Raw genomic sequence first — 16,091 nt, 5'->3', positions numbered from 1 at the left:
TTCAGTTCCTAATACATATTACCTAATCTATAAGCATTTTTAAAGGATCTATTAATTTTATAACTAAATTTTGTATCTAACCCAGTAGAAGGAAGTAAATTGATCTTAAGTGATTTCTACTTATTGGTTTCCTTTCTTTAGTGGTGATGAGTTCCTCAACTTTCTTCTGAAATTAAACAAACAGTGTGGCCATTTAATAACAGCTGTACAGAATATCATTACTGAATTACCTGTAAATCCTCATAAGGTATTCTACCAAAATTATTAAGTGAAAAAAGTCTGAACGCTGAAGAATACTCCAGATAAGTTCATGATAATTCAAAAAGTACTGATATGGTAAAATATCAGTTCAATATAATATCAAATTAAGTAAATTAATTTAATATTATTCCTTTGCATACCAATTAATTGAAAAATACTGTGTTCTTACCCACAAGCAAAGGAAAATGAATAAGACCAAAAGTTAAACCAGTCCCTGTAATGAACTTCCCATTTGTTCTTAAAGGGGATTTAATTGTTTAAAATATAAAGTGACAGGAGACCCAAATGAAAGTTGAAACAGAACAGTGTGTTCAATGTTATTAAAAATCTATTACCAATATGAAGTTGTTTTAGTGATGGAAGTTTTAGTGAGAAAATAAGTGACCTGCAAAAACATACTTATTTTTTAGTTATTCACAGTTGTTTTAGCTGTTTGTTGTAATCAAAAATTTTAAATGGATTTGATTTCCTATGTTCCTATGTAATATTAATATGGGAATCATTTATTCATATATTAATTTCCATGTTATATGTACCTAGATTTAGGAAATACATTTAGCAAGCTGATTCAACTATTTATACAAAACTACTGAATTATTTATATACAATTACAATATATATAAAATTACTGACTTATTTTGGTGTCAGGATTTATCCTGAAAAAAAAAACCTTCTCAATTATATAATTTAGTGTTTAGAAATTTTGTGTGACCATTATGTAAATAAAGTTGAAAAAAGTTGTTTACATTAATTAAAATGTGACTTTTGAAAATATTAACAGATAGTCCTGGAATGGGCTTCTCCCCAGAATTTTACTTCAGTTTGTGAAGAACTTGTTAGTAATGTTGAAGATCTGAGTGAAGAAGTTTGCAAACTAAAAGACTTTATTCAGAAGGTATATGTTTAACATTAAAAGGCGGGAGGGTAATTATGCAAAATGTTTCACAACAAAAGATGCTAGACATGGAGCAGTTCTGATGAGAGCAGCGAGTGGAACATGGAGAGAAGTGAGAAAGGACATTGTCCAAAGTAAGGAATTCACACAGCAAACAAGCTTTTCTGGTCATTAAAGAAATGCATACTACAGAAGCACACCCTTTTCATGTTTTTGGTCAGCAAGGGAAAAGGTGTTACCCCAGTGATACTCTTTCTCGTTAGAGTTCACCAGGCTAATATTCTCAGTGAAACTGGTGGCACACCTTTCAAAAACATTCTTGCAAGATGTGCCAAGGACAAAATAATTTCTGTCTTCATTAGGAGTTAATTCCAAAATTTTTTGTACAATAAGTGTCATATACTGGGAAAATAATTTGATAAATTATGGTATACTTGTTTGTTATAATGTGCACAGCCAGGGACCAGGTAGGTAGCTTAGGGCTGTAGAGTCCATGTACATGTACAAGACTCTTGGTTCAATCCTCTGCACCAAAACAGAGAAAATGATGTTCAACCAGTTAAAAAATTAATGAAGGTCAAATTATTAGATTGTTAAAGCTAGGAATTTCTTTTTATACATTATTTATGTGTAGCTATGTAGTTGTGAAAGGCCAAAATGAAATATATCTCTGTTATACAATTGTGGATGAAATATTCCTTGTATTTTTCCAGACTCTATATTAATTTGTAATTTAACTTGTGTTTTCTAAAGAGTGTGGTGCTTTTTGGTTCTGCTTTGGTATTCACATAGAAGTGTATATTTTGTTTTATGGACAGTTGATTTAAAGAAAATTGACCATACCAAGATCTAAACTGCTGAAATAGGAACCATTGTTGAAGGAGAAGAGAGTAGAGGAAAACATTTAGAGGCATCTAAGGAACTCACTTCTGATTTCTTCATGTATATCTAATGAAAAAATTTATTTCTATAAAGATTTTGTGATGTATATTATGTGAAAATTAGGTTATTAAATTTTACAACTTCATCCTGTAATTCAAAGTGCTCACTAATATTTTATCGAAAAAGGTATTTTCCTCAAAATAAACTTTATACATGTCCCAGGTAATTTGTCATTCTGACTATAACATAATATTTAATCAGAAGGAGTCTTTAAAGTGAGAATAAAAAAGTTGTGAAGCAAATTCTACAAAGTAATATTGGGGAAATTATATTGTAAATGGGGAAATGAGCAATAAATTTTAAAATTCTTTGATAAAGTAACTCCTTGTCAGTGAAAGAGGCATCTTAGACGTTGTGTTCTGACTTTATTCATTCACCTAACATAGGACTGCCTACTGTATGTCAGGCCTCTCTTCTGCATAAGCTAGATAGAGCCTGAACTGACTGAGGACAAAAATTACTGCTCTATTTATCTCTAACTTATCTAGAAGAATTTATTTTAGCTTGATGTGATATTTTTCAGGGGGATGCAAGGAAAATCTGAAAGGATTTGTGTACAGAAATTTCCTACAAAGCATTAGCTTTTTAAAAATATTTTTTCAGTTGTAGATGGACCCAATACCATTATTTTATTGATTTATTTTTATGTGGTACTGAGGATCAAACCCAGGACCTCATGTGTCCCAAGTGAGCACTCAACCACCGAGCCACAACCTCTTCTAAAAGCATCAGCTCTAAATGTAGGGAATTCCCTAAGACATACTTTCCTCAAGGTTGGTTATTAATTTGGTTTCTCCAGTTCAAAGTTAGAAAGATGGGATGGATAATTGGAGAAAGCATATGGAGCCCTTGAGATAAAATTGGGGAGAGAACCAGAGTATTCTGAAATGAAGGAAATTAAGAAACATTGATTTAGAGACTTACTGACTTTGAAACATAGATAATGCAATCAGGTATCATAACTTTTATTTTGATAATGTGTATCTGTAAAGAGAATTATCATCTTTTTTTGGTACTGGATATTGAACTCAGGGGCACTGGAGCATTGAACAACATCCCCAGCCCTATTTTGTATTTTATTTAGAGACAGGGCCTCACTGAGTTCCTTAGAGCCCCACCATTGCTGAGGCTGGCTTTGAACTCTCGATTCTCTTGCCTCAGCCTCCAAGCTGCTGGAATTATAGGTGTGCACCACTGCACCTGGCAAGAGAATTTTTATCTTTCTTTAGCTACATAGAAGGCCTTCTTTTACAGTGACCTTGTATATCTAGAATTTATAGATTTCTGTATAAGGACTAGCCTTGAAAACACATTTATTAGTTTATAATATTGTCAGATACAGTTCTTTGGGCAGGAAAATCTCAATTTTTGAGCAAACTATTGAAATTTTTTCTTTTGATTAGTTTTCAAGTAGTAATTATAATGGGATTTAACTTAGGAATTGTTATGGCTTCCAGGTTTGGAATATATTATTATGCTTGTTAAATTTATAATATTTCAAAGTTTACCAATAATAACTGAAGAAGATTTAAAGAAAAATGGAAACATAAGTTATCACAGTAAATCTGTGGAGGTAACAGAGAGGGTGGGGGAGGTCAAGGCTAGACTTTAACACCACATCACTCTCTTTCAAACCAGCACAGTGACAGCTCCTGTAAGAAAGGGTCATTCTAAGTAATTGGTTAAAAAAAGGAATAATCGTCTCAGAATTCAGTAAATGGAGCATCAGTGTCAAAAAGGAATTTTTTTTGTGTGCTGAGGATTGAACCCAGGGTCATGTGCTTACAAGGCAAGCACTCTACCATCTGAGCTATCTCCCCAGCCCTCAAAAAGGAATCTTGCTGAGTGAAGCCTTTTAGAAGTAACACCAAGATGACAGTCTTTATGAGATTAGCATTACAGTTTGTTTTTCTGCTATAAGTTTAAAATTAATTTTGCAGGTTTTTTAAGTTAAATATTTACACTGTAGAATTCAGAAGTTATTACTTCTGGTGATTTGAAAGTATTTGTATCACTACTTCCACACAGGATGTTCCTAATAAATATTACTTTTTAAATCTGCCTTATTCTTTTTGTCTTCAGGATCTTTTGGTTTCTGCTTATTCTCTTCCTGCTGACCCACACAGCAGCCATTTCTCCTTTCCTTTATCTCTCCTTTGTGCCCTCATTCCTCTTTGCCTCCCTCCCTGTCTCGCTATTTCCCCACCTCCACACTGACTGAGGCTTCTTTCACACATTATTTGTAAAAGGACCATTTCAGTTTTTGTTGACATGTGTTTCTGCAATTATATTTAAATAAAGTATTTCATTTCTAGCATAAGCATCTTTTCTTCCAATTTATGTTCAGTTTCTTCTATTGTAGATTTGTTACAAGAATGGTTCACTCTTTTTTAAGACATTAGTTGATACTTTATATGAAAAGAAATAGGTATCAGTTATTGTTCCTTACAGGTAAAATACAAAATTTATGTTATAATTAAAGAAACTTTATCTCAGGACTTAAAAACAGCAGTTTAAAATGTGATAATCTATGAAAGTATGTATTTTTAATGTAAAACTAATAATTTACATTAATGGGATGATGGTGAAGAACTGTATATCAAGATGTGTTCATTTTAAATCTTCATTAGAATCTTGAGTTGCCTCCCTCTGTATCAAGTGATTTAATATGGCCCGTAATTTTCAGATCTTAAAAGATGTCTTATATTCAGTTTTTTGTATATTAACTGTTTTTTTCCATTCTAAATATTAGCTGCAAAATGAACGGGCAAAGGATCCAACTCGTATACCATTAATGGAAGAAGTATCTACATGGAAGAGTAGAATTTTGAAGAGGAAAGCTATTACAATATGTGGATTTGGGGTGATTTTTTTCATTTGCAAATTAACATTTCAGAGAAAATAACCCTAATATTTGTTTTAAAATTATGTACATTTTATTCAAATTATACCCTTATTGCTTTTAATAACCATCTGTGGTACAACATCACTTCATTCTTTGCCTATACTCCATACGAGAATTATGATAAATACAAAGGAGAGAATTTTTCTTTAGAAAGTGATTTTTCAATTTGAGTTGTCAATATAGTTTATTATGTTCTGTTAATTTTGATCAAGCAGTAAATTATACCTAATAATTTAGTTTGAACACACAAGTAAATCACAATCAAAATAAAAGTTTTATCTAATATTCTTTTATTTTAAAGTGTGTTCGATTGTCATAGATAATCTTAGAGACTTTGTAAAGAGTTCATAAGTCAATAGCTTTACTTTCGTCCTTATTTACTCCTTCTATTACTACAAAATAGACTTTCTTGCTGCATTTTTTAAGTTATATTTTTAGGATATTATTGATTTTGAAAACATTTCAGAAAATGCAAAGGTTGAAGGTAGGGAGTAAAAGTTTTTAATTGTGGATTAAGTACATAGGAAAAATATTCCAAATGTAAAGTACAAAAGCAGAAAATCAGAATAGTGTGAAAAACACAAAGTACCTTAGTATTTTCCATGTAAAGTATTTCTGAAATATAACCGAAAATAGGTATAACATTCTGAGGGATATTCTGAAAGTGGAATTTGGCAAATATTTTCTCACATCTAAAATAAGGTTTAGTTTATCATAATCAAATTATTGATATTCAGATTTAAAAAATGAAGTGAATGAAAGAACAGTCCCAATTTAGCAGGCAAAATGGTATTTAAATCTTACATACTTAAAGCAGACGCAGATATCTAAAATTACTTGAGAAGTAAACATCAAGCAAAGAGAAAGAATTCTTGAAAAAATTCATGATGATTTTAAACTCTTTTTTTCTGTAACTTTGAAATTGTGGAATATGTACTGCTCAAAAGTAAACTGATCATATTGTAAAAAACTATTGGATTTTTCTTGGGAAAGGGATAGATGGACAGGTCAATATCTGAATGTCTGTGATAAGCCCTTCATAAACATTTTATTTACATCATAGGATAGTGTCATGAGGAATAAATTCTATTTTACAGAAATTGTGTCTTAGAGACACTATTGAAGTAAATTGTTGAAATTCACATCACTAAAAATACCAGCTGGGAGTTTGTTTAATTTATATTGTTTCAATTCAAATACCATGCTCTTTCCAGCATTCATTCACTCATTCATTCAAATACTGACCACTTCCCATGTGCCCCCCATTTTAGGAAATCAATGACCCCTATCCTTAATGTAGAACTTACATTTTAATAGAAATAAACTACAAAGCATAAGATACCATAAATACTTTTAATAAAAATTATACAAGGTGAAACAGGAAAGTGCAGGATGAAGGTAGTATTTTAGAGAGCAGTGAGGAATGACCTCACAAACTTTAGGTCTTTTGTGAGAAAAGGTTACAGAGCAAGGGCTGGGGTTGTAGCTCAGTGGTGGAGTGCTTGCCTGATGTGTGAGGCACTGGGTTTCTCAGCACCACAGATAAGTAAGTCAGTAAATAAATAAATAAAGGAACATTGACAAAAAGATTACAGGGCAAACCATGTAGACATCTGGATAAATCCATTCAAGAACACAAACAGGCAAAAATATCACTATAATGCTGAAATGCTCCAGAAACTGCAAGGAACCCCAAAGAGCTACAATCAGTGAGTGACTAAAGCAAATACTAACTCCGAAACAAGAGGAACCTTTTAGCTTTAAATTAAGTGAACTTAAAAGCCACTGGCACATTTTTGAATAGAGAACAGATCTGATGTATATTTTAAAAGCACCTCTTCGACTGCTACTTTAAAATAGGCTAGGCATAAATGTGGAAGCTGTGGGACTCTCAGAGGCTGCTGCAGTGAGTTAGCAATGCAAACAGTGGAATCAGCTGTGCCCAATACAGGCTTTTAAAGAACCGATAGGATTTACTTACAAGCAAAAACCAATAGCCTAAGATAACTTTTTTGGCTTAAATAACCAGAAGGATAATATTGCCACATACTGAGATAACATACTGAGATAAGGAAGTCTCTGAGACAAAGGCAGAGCAATTACAAGGTTGGAGAAGGAAAAGATCTGAATAAATAGCAAATATATTAGAAATTCAGGAGAGAGCAGAATATAAAAATTAGAAATTTATAACTTCAAAAATACATCTGAATTAGATACCAAGGGAATGATGTAGGCCAAGAACTGAGTTTGAGGGCACTGACATTCATAGGATGGGAGACAAGGAGAACTGGGGAAGACTGAAGAGTGGGCAAATGATGTTAGAAAAAGGCCAACAAACTCAAACTTACGGGCCTAATTCAGTCCAACAGGTGGTTGCCAGCATTAATCACAGAGAAAAGTAAAACTCAAGGAGATAAAGTAGTATAACTATAGAATAAAACTCACACATTGATAGTTAAACTGTAAATTAGTGAAAGCTATCTTGGAAAACTGGTGGTATCCACTAAGTTTTACACATTTTCCTGATGATCCAGCAGTACTACTCCTAAACATATGCCTAGAAAAATGAGTTGCACACACCCACAAAAAAAAACATGAACAAGAGTGTTCATAGTAAGCTTCTCAGTAGCCCAAAATTTCGAATCAGCAAAACATTCTTCAGCAATAGACTGATTAAATAACAACCTATAACAACGGAAAACTGCATAGAGATAAAAAAGAGCAAAGTGTCTACATATAAAAACTGTTGAATTTTATGATATATTTTAAAAGCCAAAGAAAATTTTGTACTATATGAATACTCCACCTATATAGGGTCAAAATATATCAATCTTATTCATGGAGGTAGACATCAAAATACAGATGTCTTTAAGGTAGACATTAACTAGGATAGAAAGCAAGAATGCCAGAAATATCCTACATCTCAGTTTTGCTAGAGGTTACTTTGGTATTTGCATAAAAATTCAGCAATACATAAAATATCTAAAATTCTAAGACAAAGGGTTTTTTTAAAAACTGAGTGTATTAACAAAATGAGTTATGGAGATATGTAGAGTAGAAAAGAGGAATAGGGAGGAGGGAGGAGAAAAGGGGTCACTAAGGTCTTAAGTAGAGTAAATGAAATTCCTGCGTGTACGACCATGTAAAAATAATTCCAACTATTAGGTGCAACTATAATGCACCAATAAAAGCAGAAAATGAAGTAGGAAAAAAATGAAGCTTCAAATACCTGCACAACAACCTAAATTTGAAAACAAGTTTTGAAATGTAGGTCTTATTTTTCTTTTTTATCATTTTATTATAGATGCAATATTGGGGTTCATTTCTACACAATCATACAAGCATAGAATATAATTTACTCCAGGTTACTTTCCCTTTCCCACCCCTCCCCCTTCCTTTCCTTAATATTTACTTATCTTTCCCCTATTATTATTTTTTAATTATTCTAATATGGATGTATGTAAATTTGAAATTTACTATGGTATAGTCATACTTGTGTATGGGATAGTTCGATCATTCTCTAAAATATAGATATTATTGAAAAGAAAATACAAAATATGTTTTAAAGAGGAATATAAAACAATTTAAGATCTATTAGCAAGGATAATTTCCCTAGGTGTTTTGCTTAGGATACTAAATATACAATTAGAAAAGTTTGACATGAGCAAGCTCATAACATCATTGATACACAGCAAATGCAAGTTATAAAATATGAATAAGTAATTCATTATAAGAACTTAAGGATTTTAATACTAAAAAATAGCAAATTCTTTACAATTGATCATATACATGTTTGATTCTCTTTAGACATACATGACAGTAGAGTGTATTTTGACATATTGTACATACATGGAGTATAACTTATTCTATTTAGGATTCTATTCTTATGGTTGTACATGTTGTGGAGTTACCCTGGTCATGTATTCATATGCAAGGATAAGAAAGTTATGTCTGATTAATTCTACTGTCTTTCCTATTCCCCTCTGTGCTCCCTTACCTTTATTCCACTTTGTGTAATTCAATGTACTTCTGTTCTTTCCCTCCCCGCTCTCCCTTAGTGTGGGTTAGCATCCACAAAGCAGAGAGAACATTTAAGCCTTTGGGTTTTGGGGATTGGTTTATTTCATTTAACATGATATTCTCCAGTTCCTTCCATTTACCAGCAAATACCATAATTTCATCCTTCTTTATGACTCAGTAATATTCCATTGTGTGTCTATATAACACATTTCCTTTATCCATTCATCTGTTGATGTGCACCAGGGTTACTTCCATAACTTGACTGTTGTCAATTGAGCTGCTGTAAACATTGATGTGACTGCATCACTGTTATATACTGATTTTAAGTCCTTTGGGTATAAACTGAGTAGTGGAATAACTGGTTCAAATGTTGGTTCCATTCTAAGTTTTCTAAGGAATCCCCACACTGCTTTCCATAGTGGTTGCACCAATTTGCAGTCCCACCAGCAACATGTAAATGAATCTTTTTTCCCATATCCTTGTCAACATGTATTGTTACTTATATTCTTGATAATTGCCATTCTGACAGGAGTTATTTTATATTGTTAATTATTTTTTTCTAAATAACTTTCCTGAGATTTTTCAGCCAATTAGAGGGCAAAATTTATGACTTTTGATATATTTGTTTTCTAGCTATAACCAAAACCAGTTTTAGGACGTTTTTATTACTGCAAAAATAAGCACCTCACCATTTACCTCTTACCTACCACTCCAAGGCACCCAGCCCTGGGGAACCACTAGTCCACTTTCTTTCTGTACAGGTTTGCCTATTCTGTACATTTCACATCAATGAAATCATTGATATGTGATCGTACGTCTTTTGGATGTTCTTTAAATTCTCACACAGTGTTCTATAGTTTTCAGAGTATATAGTTTGCTCTTCTTTTGTTAGGTGTATTCCCAAGCATATTTTTATGTGTTAATTTTTAATTTCATTTTCAGTTGGTTGCTACTCTATCAAAATACAATCTCTTTTTCATATATACGTTGACTCCTGTGACCCTACTGAGTTTATTCTTTTAAGTAGAGTTTTAGCAGATGTCTTACGATTTCCCATTGGAATCTCATATTCTCAACAAGTAGATGTAAAATTTTACTTCTTCTTTTCCAAACTTCATGGTTCTCATTCTATTTCCTTATCCAATTGTCCTGGCCTAGAACCTCCAGTCCAATACTACATACAAGTAGCAAGAGCAGACATTCTTATCTTGTCCCTGATCTTAGAGGGAAAGCATTCAATCTTTCACCATCAAGTATGATGCTAACTGTGGATTTTTCATAAATGTGTTTAATAAGGTTGAGGAAGTTCCCTCTCTTTCTAGTCTGTTGAGTTTTTTTAACAGGAATGTGTGTTGAATTTTGCCATATGCTGTTCTGTATCTGTTCACACCACGTAATTTTGTCCTGTTTTCTCTTGATATAGTGTGTTACTGTTCTTGGATTCCTGGAATAACTTCACTTGTCATGTGTTTAATCCATCTGGATATTATATCTGAATATGATTTCTGGATATGCATCTGGATAATATTTATGTATATGATTTGCAAGTACTGTCAAGCACCTCATACCAGCATCCCAGTCAATAACTAACTGCATGCATGACAATGCTCCCATAAGATTAGACTGCTTCATAATGCCTTGACAGTCTTAGTTTGTGTAAATATACTCTATGTTTGTACAGTGACAAAATTGCCCAACAGTGCATCTCTTAAAAATTTTCCCTATCATTAAGCAATGCATAACTATTTTATTGAGGATTTTTTCCATTGATATTCATAAAAATATTGGTCTGTAGCTTTCATGATATCTTTATCTAGCATTGGTACCTGGGAAATACCTCATAGAATACATTGAGACATGTTTCTTCCTGTTTTGTGGGTTAGTTTGTGAAGGATAGAAATTAGTTCCTGTTTAAATATTTGGAAGACTTTGCCAGTTAGACATCTGGGTTTGGGCTTTCCTTTGTGACGTTTATGGTTACTGATCATTGTCATTACTTTTTATGTCTGTTCAATTCTTGAGTTCTTCTTAAATCAGTTTCAGTAATTTGTGTCTTTCAGGAGTTTTTCTATTTCAACTATGAAAGACTAAAGAATCGAAAATTTTAGGAAGGCACAGGAGATCTTCAAAGGAGCAAAGAGAGGTGCTGATGGACGGTAAGAGTAGTTTGATTCCTTTCTAAGATCTTTCTGAGCACTTTAGCCTTGACATTGCTGACATAGGATCAAAGACTAATTTATCAGACTGACCACTTTTCAATAAAATGACCATTTCTGTTTTCATGGGTGTATAAATATTATTTATTGTTCAGGCACTTTGTCACATTGTCTCTCAGCTGCCACTTATATATATTTTTTGGAAGTCACAGCTGTAAAAATTTTATAATCATATAAAATAATGAAAATAAAAAAAGACATTCTCCTTATTTGATCACATCAAAATACACCTATGGCAGCTTGGGTTTATACAAAAAGTACCTTTCTAAACATTTCACAACTAATAGAGAAATTCTGAGTCGGGATGATTATGTATTATTTTGTTCAAGTCTCTTTTCAAAAAGTACTTTATGAAGTACTCACTTAACTACCGTGCAAAAGTGCCAGCTCAATAGAGAAGGAAATGCAGTTCTTTCTCTTTACTACATATTTCATTATATCCTGGTGATTTATGTTTGCAGAAGAAAGCTAGTTAGAGAGATAGGTGTTTGTGTGAGCTGGGTAGGAGTAGGGAATAGGAGGAGCTCAATTCAGTTCTTTAATCATTACTATGCTGATTGCTTCATGGTCCACATATGTTTTTGTTTTACTAGTAGTAAAAAGAATATGAGGTATACAAAGTATATGATTTATAGTATAAGGTATATAAACTTATAATAAGAGGTAAGACTGGAGATATATGTTGAGGACAGTCCAGGAAAGGAAGAGAAAGCAGGAATGGATTTTATGTGATAATTGAAGAAGAATATTTATGATGAACATAATTAGAGATTCACTTTATGGGGATTAATCTGCCATAATTGTACAAGGTGAATTAGAAATGGAAAATACAATTGAAGTGCTATTTTAAAAATAACTCACACAATACATATTTATTAGGGAAATACTAATTGTTAAGAGACAAATCCCTCTCTTAACTTGAACTGCCATAAAAATTACCATAGACTAGGTGGTTTAAACAACAGAAATTTATTTTCACACTCTTCTCAAGATTGGAAGTCCAAGATCAAGGTACATGGATGATGTGATTTCTGGTGAAGGGGGTCTCTTCCTGGATTGTAGATGGCTGCCTTCTCCGTGCTATCACATGGCAAAGAGAGAAAGCAAGTGAGCAAAAACACAAGCACTTGCAAGAGCACATGTGCATGCAAAGGAGTGCTCTCTGGTGTCCCCTCTTAAAAGGACAGTAATCCCATCATTAAAACTTGATCTTCTTGATTTCATCTTACACACATTACTTTTGAAATGTTTTATCTCAAATTTCATCACATGGTAGTTAGGGTTTCAACATATAACATTTGGAGGAACATAGACATTAAATCCATAGTAATTGCAAATCTCCATGGTTAAACCTAAAAAATATATTGAAGGCCAAAAAAAGAGTTCCTAATTAGCAGGAACTAATATATCTTTTGGTTTTATCATTCTACCTTTAAGAAAACCTTAGAGTTCTCTGTGTTCATTTGGTAACTGGGTAAAAAGAAAGGAAGATCATACATGTGAGGTTTTATAGGCTATGTCTGAAAGTAATTCATTCACAATAATTCATTCACAAATCCAAAGCTAATTCCAAGGGAGAGTGGAATATTTATTTTGGTCATAGTAGTCAAGATAAGCTAGGTTATGTTATGGTAAAAAGCAACAGCAAAATTTCATTATGTTCACAAACTTAAGTTTATTCTCACTTACAGAACATTTCCAAACCAGGTCATCAGGGAACCTCTAATTATCATATAGTCACTGCTCCAGAGTCAGATGGCTATCTTATTTCCAAAAACACTTTCTGGGTTGCTTCATTATCATCTCAAGAAAAGTGATCACCTCCTAATTTGTGTGTAGCTATTGAATTAACTTCAAATTTGAGTTCAATTCCTGGGTCATGCATAATGGTTTATACAAATGCAGAGAGTGATATGTTATAATTTCTAATTAGAGAGCTAGGTATGTAGCTTAGTGGTAGAGCATTTGCCTAGCATGGTAGAGGTCTTGGATTTGATCTCCAGTACTGTAAATTAAACAAACAAACAGAATTTAAATTAGGTCTCAGTTCAGCTTCTTTTGATCCAAAGACTTAAAAATTATAGGACAATCTGTCTATATTTCACATACTCAATACACATAATGGTAAAATAGGGACAAGATAACCCAAATAAGTGCTACCATTCAGAAAGAGAAAGAATGGAAACACATAGTCATCTCTGGATCATAAAATCTTTGCATGTTATAAAATTTCCTCTCCTTAGGGATAGAGAACATTCTATGGTTAGGTCAATTATAGTAATTAGTTCTATGCAAACACTGCAGCAGTGGAAGGAAATTTGACTCCTAAAGAATCTATCCAATAATGACATCTGCCACTCCCCTTTATCTCATTAGCCAATGGAAGTCAAATGGCCATGCCCTTTAGTCAAAATGAGAAGAGCAATAAACCATATGTCTGTAAGATGATGAGGTGAAATATTTAGTGAATACCACAAATGATAACTATTGCTAACACCCTAGCCATGTGTCCAGGATGGTGATAAAATGGTTTGACAAGCCATGCATTAGACCATCGTAAAATAAATTGCAGTGGCTTAAGATACTAAAACATAAAAAATGAACATATAAAATCAGTATGAAAATCATAAAAGTGGATGGTTAGGAGATCCAGAAAATAAATCAGGTCCAAAGGAAAACAGAATCTATTTTTAAACTATCCCCTTAGCAACGAAAGCCTTCTTGGTTCTAGTCAGTGTAGATACATGGGTGTGTGGGGGTAGTCACACGTAAGATCAGTGACTTTGAGACCACAATTCTGAACAACATAAAGGTAATGAATGCAAATTAGTTACCCATAGAAATTACTTTCTCTGAACTCAGCAAATTTGGGGATGAATTTAAGAATTTTTAAGTCTGTCAATTACTAGGGTGTGCTCTCCAAATAGCATTCATTCATTGATTCATTGATTCACTGGTACAGTCATTGATGGTAGATAATTGTGCTATTGCTGCTGAAAGGTTCAATAAGAAAAAAATTGCAAAATAACTGCTGAACCTTGCGACATACAAACCAGGGCAATAGCATTTTCTGTGCTGTGGGTTGAAGAACGAGTGGAAAACAAGAGAAGGAAGACAGTAAGTAGGGGCCTCAGGGCATAAATTAATCATATTAGAAAGTAAATAGTTGTAACATAATTAAATTTAAACCTAATATATCAGAGTAAATGGAAAATTTACAAGTTCAAAATTTCATTACTTATATCTAGATGAAAATTAATTAACAGAAGATGATAGCATAGAACATAGAAAAGGGAGGCCAAAGTCCAGGAATCTAGTGCTATTAGTCCATTAGACTCAGAGGGAGAGCTCTTTCCATCAATGAGAGCTGACAGGTGAAGGACAAGGAGAATACTTCAGATTTCACTGTTGCCTGTGCAAACTTCCCCAAGACTATCCATCTCTCTTCACTTTGACTTCCTGCCTACTAAACAAGCTTCTTACCTACAAATCAGTGTTCTAAAGTGACTTGATATCCAGAGAGAATGGGAGGAAGAGAGGAAGAAGCAGAAAGGATTTTTGATGGAAAGTGGTAGCAGAAGTGTTGCAGATTTCAAATCCAAATAATTACTTTGGAGATAAAAAGGCTTTTGTTTTTTGTTTCTGTTTTTTTCCCTCAAAGAGGCAAGTAAATGAAAATAATATGTTACCAGACTCAGCAAAATTTGTGGTAATTGACAGTAAGATACCCTAGGAGGTTCAGGAGATAGTATGTTGTCCTAAGCTTAAAAATGTATAATTTCTGGAAGTTCTGCTTAAGTTTTGTAAAGAGGCAGTAAAATTAAAAGGAGGATGCCAGTTTCAAAGACCTAGAAGTAGTTGTGATAAGGAATAGGAGCAAATTTGTTAATTCCAATCTTAAATTTTGAAAAAAAATCCCTTTTTTCTCTTTTTTATCACATAAAAATTACAAGGTCATATTTATTTGGTCAGTGGATCATCTAACTCTAATTTCTTTGGATACTAGTACAAAGAAATATTTTTATAGGACATAGAAATATTTTTATATAATTTTCTTAAAGCAAGAATTAAAACCCAAATTTGTTAATTTATCTTATCTATTACAGATCAGTGGGGCATGGTGGCACATGCCTATAATCCCAGCAGCTCGGGAGGATGAGGCAGGAGGATCTCAAGTTCAGAGCCAGTCCCAGAAATTTAGCAAGACTCTGTCTTAAAATAAAAACCAAAAAGGACTGTGATGTAGCTCAATGGTAAAGTGCAGCTGGGTTCAATCCCTAGCACAAAACAAAACAAAGGGAAAACAATCTATTACAGAGCAGTCGTCTGTGCATTCATGTCAATTTTCTTAAATATACTTTGATCCTTATCTTAGTAATAGTCACTGTAGTTTTTAGACAGCTTCACTGAGATTTGCTTTCCATGTCATACAATTCATCCACTTGGGTAGGACTCAATGGTGTTTTTTGTATTTATAGATATTGTTATGGGGCGCAACTTAAGAACAGACTGATCACCACTGAGAATTCCAAATTTGAGAGTCTTTATTAAGCCGACTGACTGACTGTCTCACACAATGCCCCAAAAAATTGCTATTGGGAGAACAGCCCCGACCATAGGTTTGTAGGGTTTTTTATACCAAAAATCACATCAATCATAAGTGTCTGTTGCTATGATTCAAAATTACAAACTAACATTATGAGATCATCAACAGAGGAAGAAGTGGGTCAAAATGACCCTTACCTAGGTACAAACTAAAAAATGGTTACTAACATCCACATAGTCACTGTTCACATGGTAAATTGTTTAGGAGCAATAGGAATCAAAAGAGAGCAATTTTTCTTTACATAGG

The 16,091-nt window shown here is 33.1% G+C and overlaps 1 pseudogene; it reads left to right on the top strand.

The window, feature by feature from the left end:
• LOC124973079 (ankyrin repeat, SAM and basic leucine zipper domain-containing protein 1-like) overlaps window positions 1–5,003 on the top strand; it is a 52,367-nt pseudogene extending 47,364 nt beyond the window's left edge.
• Window positions 5,004–16,091: the final 11,088 nt, after the last annotated feature.

This window comes from Sciurus carolinensis, assembly GCF_902686445.1.
Source record: "Sciurus carolinensis chromosome 14 unlocalized genomic scaffold, mSciCar1.2 SUPER_4_x, whole genome shotgun sequence".
Lineage (NCBI taxonomy): Eukaryota > Metazoa > Chordata > Mammalia > Rodentia > Sciuridae > Sciurus > Sciurus carolinensis.
The sequence above is the reverse complement of the archived record's forward strand: the minus strand, read 5'-3'. Positions and strand labels throughout refer to the sequence as shown.